Source organism: Piliocolobus tephrosceles, chromosome 1 (genome assembly GCF_002776525.5).
Source record: "Piliocolobus tephrosceles isolate RC106 chromosome 1, ASM277652v3, whole genome shotgun sequence".
NCBI classification, from domain to species: domain Eukaryota; kingdom Metazoa; phylum Chordata; class Mammalia; order Primates; family Cercopithecidae; genus Piliocolobus; species Piliocolobus tephrosceles.
Window position 1 is genome coordinate 35,579,443 of NC_045434.1, and position 16,762 is coordinate 35,596,204.

The 16,762-nt window shown below is 47.7% G+C and overlaps 1 protein-coding gene across 2 annotated transcripts in view; it reads left to right on the forward strand.

Moving 5' to 3' along the window:
• The first annotated feature begins 13,392 nt into the window (after positions 1-13,392).
• Positions 13,393-16,762, forward strand: part of FAM20B (FAM20B glycosaminoglycan xylosylkinase) — a 46,472-nt gene continuing 43,102 nt past the window's right edge. Inside the window, exon 1 of one of the 2 annotated variants that reach the window (XM_023231249.1) lies at positions 13,393-13,447. The gene's annotated coding sequence lies outside the window, so the exon portion shown is untranslated. Of the gene's footprint in view, positions 13,448-13,503; positions 13,679-16,762 lie in introns of those variants that run through there. The other variant, XM_023231246.2, reaches the window with a different exon arrangement.

The window sequence follows — 16,762 nt, forward strand, 5'->3', positions numbered from 1 at the left end:
CTTATTGTCCCCATGCCCAGCACACAGCAGCAGCTCAGGAAATGAGGATTGAAAATCTATCAAGAGCCACATCTCATACTTGACATTAAAGCTTCCCCGAAGGAAGGCTGGTTCAAAAGCACACCCCATGTTGCCCTCTGGAGGTCAGCAGTCCCATCAAGGCCCAGCCCAAAGCACACACTGGCAAGCAGCCCAGAAAGGGTATAGTCCAACTGCCCCACAAGTCCTGTGAATAAGCCCAGTCTTCGCTCCCAGTTCATAAAAGGACCACTGTCCCAGGACAGCCTCAGCTCCTGTTGGTTTCAACTCAGAAGGAGAATGTTGTTGCTTGAGCCTCTTTTGAGTTTTAAAAAGGACAAGGAAAGGCACTGTATGGAGTGTTTTACTTTTGACTTTTTTTTTCATGACTACAAACTGTTGGATGTTGAAAACCTTGCATTTACTTGTGAATTGCCAGTCTGTGTTTGTGTATGGAGGAAGGTAAGACTTGAAGGGCTGGAATTATTTTCATTTTCCTTGTAAGTTTCTCCAGTACTTAGCTTTTCATTGAGCATTCTATATTTATTTGTGTCATTATGTCATTCTTTGGTGCATTTTATAACCTGTGATGCTGAAAACTGCCTTCCTTCACATTGTGGGCTGGAGTCAAATGGGCCAATACAGTCACACAGCATCCACCAGAAGTTAGTGCCATAGAACACGGTCCTGAATAAGCACACCATTTAGCTATGAGAATGAGCACAGAAAGACTGTGTATAATAGTATCAAAGAATAATTCAAAGACACAGAGTTAATTATTAGGGCACCATTTACTTGTATACAAGGGAAACCAATAAGAGCTTTAGTTCATACATCAGAGCCAAAATAAGAAGTGGGGAAAGAGAAGAAAGGAGAAAAATGAAAAACTGCAGACGTGTGAAAGATAATGAACTTTGCCTTTTCTTGGATAAGCCGCTGATTAGCAGGCAGCTAGCTAAGAAGGCCAGAGGGTGTTCTGCCCTTGACATCTGGATGAATCATCAAAGAGGATAATTCCAGCTGCTTATGGATTCTCCAGGAGCCTTTGGAGTGGAACTGTGCTGTATCTGTGACAAGTTCCCTCTGTGTCACATGTGCCTGGGTCCTGGGAGAACACCTCCATCTCTGTTATGCATGTCTGCCCCATGACCTTTATTAAAAAATTCTCAATGCAAGCAGCCTAAATGTCTAACTTACAAGGAACAGGCTAAACAAACTTCAGTACAGTAAAACCTCAGCATGGAATACCAAAGATCTTTTATTTTTGAAATGGAGTTTCACTCTGTTGCCCAGGCGGGAGTGCAATGGTGCGATCTCAGCTCACTGCAAACTCCGCCTCCCAGGTTCAAGCAATTTTCATGCCTCAGCCTCCCTAGTGGCTGGGATTACGGGTGCCCGCCATCACGCCTGGCTAATTTTTTTATTTTTAGTAGAGACAGAGTTTCACTATGTTGGCCAGGTTGGGCTCAAACTCCTGACCTCAGGTGATCCGCCTGCCTTGGCCTCCCAAAGTGCTGGGACTGCAGGCATCAGCCACCATGCCTGGCCCCAAAGATCTTTGAAGAATGTTGTGATTTAAGAAAATGTTGTAGTAAAAATATGTAATAATGTAGAAGTTGTTCATGATATACCGTTAAGTTATGAGTTTGTAGGGACACAAACACTCAGTCCATAGCATGAAATCTGTATCAGTCAAGGTTCTCTAGAGAAATAGAACCAATAGGATCTATGTATATACATCTCTCTAGAAAGGGACTTATGAGAAGGTATTGGCTCATGTGAATATGGAGGTTAAGAAGTCCCACAATCTGCTGACTGCAAGCTGGGGACCCAGGAAAGCTGGTGGTATAACCTGAGAGCCAGAGGGCTGATGGTATAGATTCCAGTCCAGATCTGAAGGCCTGAGAAGCAGGGGTAGCAAGGGTAGGGGAAGACCCACATCCCAGCTAAAGTAGTCAGAGACCAAATTCAACCTTCTTCTACCTTTTTGTTCTGTTTATACCCTGAACAGATTGGATACAGTCCACCCACACTGGGGAGGGCCATCTGCTTGACTCAGTTCACCAATTCAAATGCTAATCTTTTCCAGAAACACCCTAACAGATATATCTGGAAATGATATTTATCTGGGCATCCCATGGCCCAATCAAGTTGACACATAAAATTAACCATTGTCATAATCCAATGGGGAGAAAATGGTGCCTGAATATGAGCAGTGGTTGGGTGGCTAGAAGGAAGGAGATGGATTGAGAAGTCTCTAGCAGCCATAGTCAGCAGAACTTCATGCTAATCAGAGGTGGGGGTGAGAAAGATGAGTCTAAGACAACTGATGGTTTTGGTATGATGAGTGGTGGTCACATTAAGTGAGACCCTTTTTCTTTCTCCTTTCTTTTTTCTTTCTCTTTCTCTCTCTCTCTCTCTTTCTCTCTTTCTTTTTATTGATGGAGTTATGGAGTTTTGCTCTTGTTGCGCAGGCTGGAGTGCAATGGTGCGATTTTGGCTCACCTCAACCTCTGCCTCCTGGGTTCAAGTGATTCTCCTGCCTCAGCCTCCCGAGTACCTAGGATTACAGGCTTGCGCCACCATGCCCAGCTAATTTTGTATTTTTAGTAGAGACAGGGTTTCTCCACGTTGGTCAGGCTGGTCTCAAACTCCCGATCTCAGGTGATCTGCCCACCTCGGTCTCCCAAAGTGCTTAGGTTACAGGCGTGAGCTACCAGGCCAGGCTGAGACCCTTTCTTGTGCATTGCTGTGGGGAAAAGAAAGAGAGATCAGCCTGTTACTGTGTCTATATAGAAAGAAGTAGACATAAGAGACTCCATTTTGTTCTGTATTTGAGATACGGTTAATCTGTGACCCTACCTCCAACCTTGTCCTTGCAAGAGACATGTGCTGTGGTGACTCAAGGTTTAATGGATTTTGGGCTGTGCAGGATGTGTCTTTGTTAAACAAGTGCCTGAAGGCAGCTTGCTGGTTAAAGGTCATCACCATTCTCTTAATCTCAAGTACCCAGGGACACGTACACGGCCAAAGGTTGCAGGGACCTTTGCCTAGGAAAGCTAGGTATTGTCAAAGGTTTCTCCCCATGTGATAGTCTAAAATAGGGCCTCGTGGGAAGAGAAGGACCTGATCGAGCCCAGCCCGACACCCGTGAAGGGTCTGTGCTGAGGAGGACTAGTACAAAAGGAAAGAAGGCCTTTTGGCGGTTGTTGGCAGTTGAGATAGAGAAAAGCATCTGTCTCCTGCCCGTCCCTGGGCAATGGAACATCTCAGTGTAAAACCTGATTGTATGCTCTGTTTACTGAGATAGGAGAAAACCACCTTACGGCAAAAGGTGGGACTTGCCGGAGCAATGCTGCTAAAAGGTCTATGGAGATGTTTGCATATGCATATCAACGCACAGCATTTTCCTTTAAACCTATTCATGTCACAGAGATCTTTATTCATGTGTCTTGCTGCTGATTTTCTCCCTACAATGATCCTATTGTCCTGCCACTCCCTTATCTTTAAGATGGTAAAAGATAATTATCAATAAATACTAAGGGAACTCAGAGACTGGTGCCGGCGTGGGTCCTCTGTATGCTAAGCGCCGGTCCCCTGGGCCCACTTTTTCTTTCTCTATACTTTGTCTCTGTGTCTCATTTCTTTTCTCAAGTCTCTCATTCCACCTAACAAGAAATGCCCACAGGTGTGGAGGGGCAGGCCACCCCTTCAATTGCCATGGTGAAATACCAGCCTGGTATTACCATTTCTTCCAAAGCTTTGCTAACGTCTCTGAAAATCCTAGCACACTCCCTTCAGTGGTCCCCTGTATTCCCTAGCCTGAGGGATCTCCCTGCCTACATGCCATGCCTCCCCATTTCACCCATGGGCCCCAGAGGGGTATAGCAGGCATCAGTGAGGTACTGGTTCTTTCTCCCTGGGCTTATAGTCCCACTGTGTCGAGTACCTTGTCCTCCTCTGTTCTGGGTCACCTCTCTGTGCCACAAACATCTACCTTCCAGGAGAGGATCACAAACTGTAGGACTGAAGACTAGATTCCAACCCATAGATGTCTATGATTTGGCCTGCTCTGTGTACACACACACACACACACACAGAAATGTAAATGCCTTTGAAGGAGGGACAAGGCTCTCTGGTACGTCATGTTCCCTCAACCCTTCTGGTTGCCTCACCTTTGGCCTGCTTTGCTCATTTCCCTTCACGCCTGACAGCCACAGGCTTCTATATGTCTAAGCCCCACTGGAAGGAAAGATGTAGGGAGTCTGGTCCACCAAGGGGCAGCATCTTGACCAACAGATCACTGGCTTTCTTGTCACATCTTTCTCATCCTTGCTCACAGCAGGATAAGCACTTGGAGAGAAATGGCTGGCTTCCTATAGAAGGTTACCAAAAAGACCAAGCTATCTTCCCTTGAGAATAAAACCCAATTGCCTGTATATTAGATTGAACTATATATGTTATGCCCAGACCGTTTGTTCCCCAAAGAAGACCACCAGAGTCCAGAGTCAAAGCCAAGCAGCAAGGATCTTTACTGCAAGTTCAAACTTGGTCCCTCCGTTCCACAGCATACAAGAGGGCCCCGAACGGTGCATGTGCTTGCTTTTTATAGCCTGATGTAAACAGGTTATAGAGGAACAAGGGAATTCTTTTGGTTACAGCATTACAATTGGTTAACATTTTAAGTTATACCTTTAGCAGTTTTCTATTGGTTCCCGCGCTTTCAGTAAAGCCGTAAACGGTTGTGACTGATTTGTTTTTCTAAGACCACCAGAGCGGGCACAAAAGAACCAGCGAGTAGGCAAGTGTAGGAGCAAAACTGGCGCATGCCCAGTTGATCTGCACCTTCCCAGGCGCCGGCTGCATTTTCGCGCGCGCGGGAAAAGTTAATGATGAAGAACCCGGAAGTGCGCCATCCTGCCTCCATTCATCCAAACAGTGCAACCTTTTATTGATAATAGTGATAAAGGGGCGCCGTGGTCTGTCTGGCTACTTCCTGCTGTTAAGGGGCGTTGTTAAGGTCGGGGCCTATGGTTGGTATTTGGACGCACAGATGAAAAATAAAATAAGGCACACTATTAGTATAGGAATGAGGAATGGAAGCATTTGTTGGAATATGGGCAAAACCCAGAAGGATGGTCCTGGCAAGGTTGGGGAGTATGACATAGTTAAGAAAATTTAGTAAGTTTGAGGTGAGTGGGGGAAAGCCAAACTGATTTCCACTGATTGCTTTCGGTAGGGGCCCTTTTTAGCTGGGAATGAGGAACGAGTGCGCAAAGTAGTTGTTGGCCGGGCAGCAATTAAGGAGTGGAGTTTTTTCGTGGAGTGGATGGCTTTCCCCTTACTCCTACTACAGAGATATTGGATGGAAGGCTAGGTCCAGAGAAGGACGGCAAAACAGAATAGGTAGCCTCACTGTCGATTAAAAAATTAATTGTCTTACCCGCTACCAGGAGAGTTACCCGCGGCTCGGCGAGGGTGATGGGGGTCCCCGAGTCTCGGCACCTTCAGTTGTCATCGTCCAGATGTAGGAGCTGGTAGGAGCTCCCAGGATCCTGGGAAAGGGGGTCACGTGGAGGCACGGCACCTGTTCTCAGGGTGGGGCAATCAGACTTCCAGTGTCCTCCCTGCTGGCAAGCAGGGCAGGGGGTTGCTGGTGGACAAGGGTTAGGACATTCACTGGCCCAATGTCCTGATGCCTTGCACTTATAGCAAGGCTGCGTTAGGGCTCAGGGACCTTGCGGACACCTGTTGGCATAGTGTCCTGCCTTGCCGCACTTATAGCAGGCAGGCTCCTTTTGTAGCCTTGGAGTCTGCGGAGTGTGTGCTCTCTGGTCTGGGGTTACCACTGGGCTGTAAAGCCGCTGCTAGGAGCTGTAACTTCTGTTTGAGGCAAGCCTGCCGTCTCCTCTCTGGAGTTATAGACCTTAAAGGCTAATTTAACTAGGTCTTGTATTGGTGCCTGAGGACCATCCTCTACCTTTTGAAGTTTTTTTACGAATATCAGGAGCTGATTGAGAAATGAAATAAGACGCCAAAATGGTGGCCCCTGTGGGGGAGGCCGGATCTAACCGGGTATACTGGGTTAGAACCTCAGTCAGTTTAGGGTAGAGGTTAGGATAACCTGGAGGTCATGCCAAGTTAAGTCATAGGCCTGACAAAGGTATCTAAATTCCTTTATGTATATGGTAGGATTAGCTGAAAAATCACCTAAACACTTCTCAATTTTGGAAAGATCGGCCAACGAAAAAGGGACATGTACTCTGACTACCCCCTCCGCCCCAGCCACCTCTCGCAAAGGTGCTAACACTGTAGAAGGGTGTGGGCAGAGATAGGAGACTCAAGACAGCCAGTTGGGGGCCCCGAAGGAGGCATGGGACCGAGTGGATTACTAGTAGATAAGGAGGAAGAAGGAGGAGTCTGGATAGGGGGAGGAGGAGGAGTCTGGGCAGGAAGGGAGGGGGTGGAGAGAAGGAGTACAGGGACAAGAACTTAAGGCCCAAAAGCCTCGTATGTAATTAATTTCAGACCACTTGCCTAGCCGCTGGCAGAAATTGCTGAGGTCGATCACGCCACAGTGGAAAGGAAAATTAACCGCTTCCTCCTAAGGTCTTGTTCAAGCTGTAAGGTTTTTAAATTGGCTAGGAGGCACCCTAAGGGGGTGCTCTTTGGAAATTTGGACTGGGGGGGTTCCCGTTTGTTTCCTCTTTACTTACACAATGGACACAATGGAAATGGAAGTGGATCTCTGCCTGGCTTCAAAGCATCCTTTGGAACCAGCAGAGACAGACTGGAGGCTCATGGAACCAAAGTGGAGATTACCTTCAGGCGGACATCTCCATCCTGAACGGGTCTCCCGAGCCACTTGGTGGCTCAAAAGTGGGCCTCGGACCTGCGCAGGATTTTGGGTCGAGGGAGGTAAAGAGGAGACAAGGGCACTTACCCCAGAGACTGGGGGGTTTCCCATTTGTTTCCTCTTTACTTACACAATGGACACAATGGAAATGGAAGTGGATCTCTGCCTGGCTTCAAAGCGTCCTTTGGAACCAGCAGAGACAGACTGGAGGCTCATGGAGCCAAAGTGGAGATTACCTTCAGGCGGACATCTCCGTCCTGAACGGGTCTCCCGAGCCACTTGGTGGCTCAAAATGGACCTCGGACCTGCGCAGGATTTCTGGCCGAGGGAGGTAAAGAGGAGACAAGGGCACTTACCCCAGAGAGGCCATGAGAGTGAGGGAAGTGGGTCTCAGGTCCTGGTCCGTCTGCGGTGTGGGAGCAGGAGGAGGTTCCTCAACCCCTAGAGGCCTGAGGAGGGGTCTCCTCCCGGATTTCGGCACCAACTGATTTGTTTTTCTAAGACCACCAGAGCAGGCACAAAAGAACCAGCGAGTAGGCAAGTGTAGGAGCAAAACTGCACATTTATTTTTGGTCACTTAAGGTGTGGGGGAGAGGTCTATCGGCCTCCGGCAAAGGAGGCTGACAGAGTCCCCCCGGTGAAGCTCTCAGACGGAGTTCCTGCAGTCCCGACATCCCGACAGGAGTGGGGCTGGGAAGTCCGGTGGGACCCTGGCCAAGAGCGGCTTTTCTAGGACTGGGAGGGCAATAGGCGGGGCACGGGCGTGTCGGGGGGCGTTCCGCAGGTGCGACCAGGTAAATCTTGGTCTCTTTGGATTGACGTCACCTGGTGCATGCCCAGTTGATCTGCACCTTCCCAGGCGCCGGCTGCATTTTCACGCGCGTGGGAAAAGTTAATGATGAAGAACCCGGAAGTGCGCCATCCTGCCTCCATTCGTCCAAACAGTGACCTTATTGGGGGTCTCTCCAGGTGGTGTTTTTCCAAAGTTGAGATATGTGGTGTGTTTGTACTGGGCCCAGGAAGTTGAGATATATGGAGTGTTTGTACTGGGCCCAGGAAGTTGAGATATATGGAGGAATGTGTTTGTACTGGGCCCAGGGCTGAGGAATGTGTGAATTGTGTGAATGTGTTTGTGTTGGGCCCAGGAAGTTGAGATATATGTTTGTACTGGGCCCAGGGCTGAGGAATGTGTTCTTTCATATAAAATGGTCCATGTTCAACTTTGCCCTATAAAGATGAAAATTTCACATGATTCAACCTATTAACATGGCCCTGGCTTAGTCACTAGTAGGACAGTGGTTCTCAGCCTTGGTCGCAACTCAGAATAAACTGGAGGTTTTTAAAAATACTCTTGCTGGGACCTCACCACAAGACTATTAAATTCAAATCTTTGCAGATGGGGGCAGGCATAGAGCTATTTAAAAAGCTCCTCTGGGCTGGGCACAGTGGCTCAAGCCTGTAATCCTAGCACTTTGGGAGGCCAAGGCAGGAGGATCACTTGAAGTCAGGAGTTTGAGGACAGCCTGGCCAATGTGGCAAAACCCCATCTCTACTAAAAATACAAAAGTTAGCCAGGCATGGTGGCACGCGCCTGTAGTCCCAGCTACTCAGGAGGCTGAGGCAGGAGAATCTCTTGAACTCAGGAGGCAGAGGTTGCAGTGAGCTGAGATCACGCCTCTGCACTCCGGCCTGGGCGACAGAGGGAGACTTTGTCAAAAAAAAAAAAGCTCCTCTGTAGCCAGACTGAGAATTGTCCTCTAGCACATCTCTCAGCCAGCCATGAGGGAGGCTCAAAGAGCCTTCTGCTGAACTCCTTACCACATTATCCATGGATAAGAGCCTTCTGCTGAACTCTTTACCACATTATCCATGGGTAAGAGCCTTCTGCTGAACTCCTTACCACATTATCCATGGATGGTAGAAGCTTCCTGGCTTTCCAAGCAGGGTCTCAAAGAGAAGTCTGAGGAACCCAGAATTTCCATGTGGCTGCAATTACTTCATGCATTGAATTGAGTCAATAAAAATTAAAGAGCTTCCATCACAACAACAAAACAATGTGTATTAAATACCAATATGCCTGTGGTACCATCCTAGGCATATTACAAAAGTATTGCCTTGTGGGAATTAGCAATGTGGAATTTGCAATATTGTCTCCACCCAATCCCTTGAAGAGCCATATGTGGCATTAGAGAAATTCACAACAAACTGGAAAATGTCAAAGATGTGGCCCTGGACATTTACTGAAGCATATATACCACAAAAAAAGTGTACATTTTGGGGCAGTTAAACAAATTTCTATAGCCATACATGACAGTTCAGTGAAACACAGCTTTGAGAGCCATAACTCTGCATTTCTTACTAACTCTAGAAATCTAACATATCCATTAATGTATTTTTCTTTTTGCTTTTACTGTGCAGATTTAAAGAACAAAATTAGGTAAATATATTTTCAGAATAAAAGAGAAAAAACATCCCGTATTACTTTTGGGAGTGATGAAAATGTGCTAAAATTAGATTATGTTAATGGTTGCTCAACTCTGTAAATATACTAAAAGACACTGAGTATATTTTAAGCAAGTGAGTTTTGTGGTATGTATATCTCAATAAAGCTTTTCTTAAAAATAATATTGCTAGAGTGAAAAAATAACCGAAAGATTCCCACCACTTTCAGAATCCGCAGCCCGAATGTCTCAGCAGAGAAGCTGGGTGTGCCTGTGTATGTATGTGGCTCATGATGCTGTCCCTGGGATGTGAGTTGTTTGCTCAGGTGGCATTGACAGGGGTGCCACGTGATGGGGTAAGTGGGCAGTCCGTTGCTATAAGCAAGAGGTGGGCTGGGAGTAGCTCTGCAGAGCTGGTGGCAAAATGAAAGAAAGGAGTTTGCCCCATTGGGAAAGAAATGCAGAAGCAGCTGTCCACAGACAGCCCAGTGTAGAGAACAAACCTGCCTGGGAAGCAGCTGAGGCAGGGCACATGCTCCTGGAAGGAAACAAAGAGATACATGTGCTCCTTTACTCACTAGCCTTCCCTGTCACCCTCTCCCCTGGCTCCTGGCACCTTGGAACAGCGTGAGCTTTCCTAGGGCTCCTCTCAGCTTGCTTGATGTAGAATTAACTTAGTTTCAGAGGGATCCATCATGATGGCTGTATTACCTCGGTTAAAAGAAACTGTGTGTGCATGCATGTGTGTGTATTTTGCCTTCGTGTATGCAAAAGCACCTTGAGACAATATCTTCCTTCTAACTTGGGATTGCTGGACTGTTATTGGAGTCCTAGGGCTTGACACATTGGCAGAGACTTGGAAATTCTGAAACAGTTTAAGGAAAATGCTTACAATGATGAAGGGACCAAGAAATAAGTGTCTGGGGCTCAATTCCCCGCTCTGCAGTACCTGTTTTCAAACTTTCCTTTCAAGCATTGCATGGCTACCACGGGCCAAGTGCCGTGTTAGTGTTACAGAAGACGCAGATGTCAGTACAACCCGGGGAACGGGGTCAGACAGATCCCCAAAGACTTCAATGCACCCCACCGCAAGACAGTTACAAATAAAGTGCTGGGTCTCAGAAGCCAAGGAAAGCCTGTGCATTTGGGAAGGCTATGAAAGGCTTCATGAACAGGAAGCACTGAAAGCTGTATAACATTTTTACAGGTGGGAGTGAGGTGGATTTCCTGGAGGAAGAATCAACGTGATCACAACCATAAGGGCAGGGAAAGGAGAGCAAGTGAGCCCCTTGGGGTGGAAGATAAGGAATTAGCAGAAAATGGGCCTGAAAAGGTGACTATGGCAGTAAATGCCAAGCACAGGTGTTCCTATTGAATTCTGCAGGCCACAGACAAGCCTCTGGTGGGTTCCACACTGAGGCTAATTCCAAGATTGGGGTTCCACATTGGGGTTAATATCCTTCCTTCTGCTAAGGATGCCTACCACCCTTGGCTGGAGGGGGACAGCCAAATTCCTGCTCTGGTTTTAACTCAATAAGCTTCAACACATCAATGTGGAGAAGGTACTTTGTATGAGGCACTCTACAAGTCGGAATAAAAATGAAATAGCGTATGTCTTTAAAAATCCTTGCAGTTTGGGAACAAGGAAGAAAGATGAAGAGGAGATTAGATAAGGACACGTAGAACCATACATCGTATGAGTGGTAAAAGGAGCAACACAGGAGTTTTGACAAAGTGCTCAGACCTCCCTAATTGGGGTTCCTGCCAGCTTCTCAAGAATGGGAACCAGGCTTTTTTCATCTTTGCATGATCTGGTAACTCAGTGCCTGGCACTTGGTAGACATTCATTAAATGAATGAATGTATGCATCAGCGAATTAATGAATAAACAAACAAATGAACAATTCTCCTGTCATGCATATCTGCTGAAGATGGCAGCTGTAAGTTCACAGAGCACTGCCTAACTTTGGTTCATATTAGTCCTCTCTTCTCCTACCCATATTTTGCTCACCTCAATATCAGCCCACACTGTTTTCCTGGACTGTGATTCTTTCAGTGATCACAGAGTCTGTGCTGCATAATTTAAGTGTCCCTATTCCTTGCAGCTGCTTCCTGTGTGCTAGTCATGTAAACGCCCTTCTTAAGTGATTGCATCCCTCACAATACTTAGAATATATTGACTGTTGATTGGTTGGAAAATAACCCAGTACAGGGGGAGGGGGCAGAAACTGACATCGTGAAGTGTCAGGCACGGTGCTGGTGCTATGCATACACTCGAGAAGGGTCTGGGTAATGCAGCACGGAGAGGGGAAAACTTGGGTGCAGAACAGTTTTGTCGTCTGAAAGCCTTTCACAGAGAGGCCCTGAACCCATGGATCTCCTTCTCTGAGGACAGAAAAGGAGGAAGTGTATTGTTCTGCAGTATGTGGGATGGATAGATGGATGCGAAATTAAGCACTGAAGTGGGTTGCTTGGAGAGGCAATGACTGCTCCCTGCCCTACCTGAAAATCCTTAAAGACAGAAGGGATCATCCGCCCAGGGAGCTGAGGCTGCAGGATAAGCTGGCCTTTTCCTGAACAGTGACAGTTGGAGCGCTCACCCTCACTGTCCTTGTCAGAGTTACAGGCAAGAAAGCAGAATCCTTTTGAGTAAAGTGTCTTAAAGGAACTGTTGATTTACCCTTTTGTTTTATGATCTCCTGATGTAGTGAGCAAGGTTCAGGGATATTAGCCAACTGCAGGCAGACCGATCTTCCTGTGCAGAGAAATAAGGTAGATTCTCATTATCACCCAGCTCATTTTCCCAAGAATTATATATTCCCTGGCCAAAAAACGACCTCTAAACCTCCAAACCTTTTCAACTACACGCAGCAAAAGGCTGATACAAAGCCTTCTGCATTTGACTGTACGCCCCCTGCAGAGATTGATACTGCCTCCCTAACTACACTGTCTGGAGCGGGCGTCAAGCCCAATTATTTCTCTAGGATCTCCTGATAGTAAATGCTCAGTAAATACACAGATGAATAACAGCTAATCCTACACAACAATCTTAGAGTACTTTCCCCTCACATTTCCTAACTTAATCCTCAAAATAACCCTGTGGAGTTATTAACTCCCATTTTCCAGTTAAGGAAACTGATGCTCAGCAAAGTTAACTGGCACATTCAATATCATACAGCAAGAAAGAATTCTGTTCAGTACACCTTACTGATTAAATGAACTATGTGGCCTGAAGAAAAAGTGTCTGACGCTCAGTCTTTCCCCCTCACGCATCTTATTCCATGGAGTAATCTGCATTATATTTCAGGGTCAGTCACACTAAGTTTGCGCTTTAGTACATGGTGAATAAATTGATGGATACAGTGGCGCTCTGTATAAAGTCAGCGGAAAGCAAACAAATGGAAGGGAGAATCTTTCATTCACACCATTTATCCGCGCCCACTGGGTGCACTGCGGTCGGGCATTGGCGACCGAGGGGCGACTGACCTGCCCTCATGGGGCTTACGGTCCTTAGCAAAAGACAGATGTAAGACAACTAATATTACAGTAAATGAATCATAATTTTGTGAGATGCTCCTGAAAGTATGTAGCAGGACGCTCTACTCTGGTCCAAAGGAAGAGCCATTTGCACTCAGTGGGAAGGCTAGCCTTTTTCTGGGCAAAAGAGGCGGGGGATACATTTAGATAGGCAGAAGCTCCGAGCAGAAGTCAAGGCAAATTGAAAAGGCAACAGGAGGAGGGAAAATGCTTCTCACAAACAAAAGTTGACCTAGGGGACCGCAACTCTCCAGTCCTGCTGCCTGGCTGCCTACCTACCCAAGAAAAGTAGGAAAGAAAAAGCGAAGATGGGGTGAGGGGGATAGAGGACAAATAAAGAAAAAGAAAAAACAAAGAGGGAAGGAAGTGAGAAGCGAGAGGCCAGTTTATGTAAGCGGGCAGGCCGGCGCGGCCAAGAGGTGTAGAGACCGGCACCGGCGCCGGCGCCGAGGGAGTTAAGCGGACTGGCCCGGTACAGAAGAGGTTAAGGGGGGCCGTCCGGAGCGGGTCCGGTAGGGGCCGCCTACTGGGGCGGGGGCGGGGCCGCGCCGAGCGAGCGCTGGGATTGGCCGCTGGGCAGGCGTTACGCTAGGACGGTACCAACAGTCGGGGGCCGCGGAGGCGGGGGGTGGGTGTGGGACTGCCGCTCTGCGCGGGGAGAGGTGGCCTGGGAATGGCCGGGCCGGGGGTGGGCGGGAGCCGCAGTGGCGGCGGCGGCTGGGGGCGGTGAGCGCGGCGTGGGGCTGCCCCTCCCCGGAGGCGGCGGGGGCGGCCGGGGCCGCGCCGCACCGCACCGGCGGCCATGGAGCGAGCTTAGGGCCCGACAGGTGAGTGGCGTGGGGGCGGGGGAGGGCGCGCGACCCCCGCCCCCGGCGCGGCGGGCGGGAAAATGCGGACCGGCACGCGGGCGGGGCGCTGTGCGTGGCGCGCGCTGGGCTGGGGCCGCCTGGGGGCGGGGCGCCTCCCTGAGGGGCCGGGCACCGGTGCCCTGAGCCGTCCCCAAGTGGCCGCGGGCTGGTCCCGGGCGAGGGCCCGAGGCTTCCTGGGAGACCCGCTCGGGGCGCGCGTCGCTGCCTGCGGTCGCGGCTGAAGGGACGCGGCCTCGGCCGCCACCTCCCTGGCCCACCTGAGGCGCGGGCCCCACCTGGGGCCGCCTCAGGCTGCCAGGGGTCCTTCTAGTGACCGTCTCTCGTCCCCTTGCGTGGTCCCCAGAGGCAGTTGGCCCCGGTGCCTCTCTTGTGTTTCCCGGAGCGCCCGTTGCGACAGTCCAGGGAGCGCGCCCTCGCGGGGTCTTTGCTGGGCCCTCCTCGTGGCTGGGAAGCGCGAGTGACCTGCAGGCCGAAGGCGGGAGGCGGGGCAACCATACCCGGGGCCCGCGGTCTCTTGGGGTCGTGCGCCGGGCGTCGTAGAAGGGCACAACTTAACGAATGCTATGTTAGCCCTCAGTGGGCTGCGCTTGAGATTTCATTTCCGGGTGTGACGGCCCCGCGATTAAGAGCGGACCGATACGTTGCCCTTAATGATGAATGTGAATAGTGGTCGAGCTGCGTCCTTGATTGTGGGTTCTGATAAGAGATTCATTCTATTCTGACTTCTGTTAACCTGCCAGTCTCCGGATAGGAAGAGAAGGGGTAGAAGGATGAATTGGAGGGAAAGTAGGGGTAACAGGGCTTGGTTAGTCTTTATGGAATTATTAGTCCTTTTAAAGGCCATACCATCATTGGGATGGATAAGGAGTTTCTAATTTGGGAAAATGAGAGTTGCTTGGTATTGCGACTTGGGTCTGGTGCCAGATATCAGCATCTTCCCCACCCAGCCAGCTTCCCTCTGGAGGTTTGATTTCTCACTTGGAAGGGAAGTAGGAATGTGGGTTTTTTTTTAGCCTTTAGCCTTTAAATTGTAGTACTTTATAAATCTATAATCTGGTACAAGTTAAGATTGCCATTTGTTAGCCACGCCTATCTTCTTGCATTGTAAATTCTTGCATAAATTTCACTGGCGTTGATTTCTAAAAATCTGGTTAGAGATCTCAGTGTGCTTATGTATTACAAACATTTGAGTTTATGCAGGATCTTTGAGCTAAGCTTAGAGCAGTTCCTCAAATAGGATTTGTTATCACGACTGTCTTTGAGAAACTGAGGTACAAATGGTGAAGATGCTAAATTATTTGCCCAGACTCATAGCCAATCTCAGGGAGATTTAAAATCAATGTTTTCTATTAATAACTTTTCTAAAGTTTGCAAAGATGTTGGACTTTGGCCTCTAGAACCGTACCATGGAATCAGTCAGCAGGAGTCCCTTTCCCATTTGAAATTGCTTATCAAAGGAGAATAAAAAGGCACACACAAGTATAATAATTCAGACTCTCAGCCTCACTGATGATAAAGTACAGTGATAAATATGGATACAGGTTAAAGATGATCAAGACATCTTGGAGTTCACAGCATTTCTTTTCTGGCTGGTGAAAATGTGACATTGGTACGCTCTATTCGTTTCTCTAGAACCAGCAGAACAATAGCTATGTTTTGGTGAATTAATGGAATCTAGAAAACACATGCCCAGCTTTTCTTTTTGGTTCTTAAGATTAGAGAAAAATCACTGTTTCTATCATCTTTATTTTTATGATCTTTTATATCATGGAATTATTTTATGTTAAATTGATAATTCCTTGACTTTTAGTTCATTCTCTTGATTTCCATTTGTAGATTCCAGCCCTTTCACACAGCCTTAAAGTTTCTGCTGCTTATCTCTTCTGAATTTTAAATTCCTAAATGAAATTTTCTGTTCCTTTACTTTCAGGGCAGACTTCAGCTTCCTACACTTTGTGTGTCTATCATTTCATTGGTGTAAAACCCTAAAGGCAGATACTTCTATTAATGCAAAAACACTGGCTGTCAATCCAACTGCCCAGTTAGCCTAGCCAGAACAGACTGCAGGAGCAAGGTTGTGAAGCTGCACCTGACTGGAACCGCACAGGCTACTCCCAGGCTGCAGGTGGCTTAGAACACCATACAATCACAGAAGCAAATAACACAACTCTACAGCATATTTTGAACAGTAATCTGAAACACATTTTCTAGGCTTTTTTTTTCTTGACAAAAAGAGGAACTAAACAATTTAGTATGTACATTAGAATATTTCCCCTTCCCTCATACTGTTTTCCATTTATTCATTCAACTGACAAATATTTATTGTACACCTTCTACATACAGGCACTGTCAGGTGCAGAGAGAGAAATACACAGATACACAGATTACTGTAACAATTACAACCAACTGTAGGGCCTCATTGTAACTGTGCTCCCCATCCCAATCCACAAAACCACCTGGCACTTAGTCCCAGAAGGACCTGACATTCAGATTCACAAGGCAGTCTCCTTTTTTTTTTTTTTTTTTTTTGGTTGTTTTTGAGACGGAGTCTCGCTCTTGTCACCAGGCTGGAGTGCAGTGATGCAATCTTGGCTCACTGCAACCTCTGCCTCCTGGGTTCAAGCGATTCTCCTGCCTCAGCCTCCTGAGTAGCTGGGACTACAGGCGTGCACCACCACACACAGCTAATTTTTGTATTTTTAGTAGAGATGGGGTTTCACTATGTTGGCCAGGATGGTCTCGATCTCTTGACCATGATCCGCCTGCCTCGGCCTCTCAAAGTGCTGGGATTACAGGTGTGAACCACTGCACCGGACCAATTGACTTTTTGTGTATTCTTACAGAATACAAAGAACGCCCTCCTGCTTCAGTTATGAGATTGTGGCAATCACCAAGAGACAACCTTTAGTTTAGGGTTTCATGCCAGTGAAATGGTAGACACATAAAGTGTAGGAAACTGAAGTATGCCCTGAAAGTAAAGGAACAGAAAATTTCATTTAGGAATTTAAAATTCAGAAGAGATAAGAAGCAGAAACTTTTAAG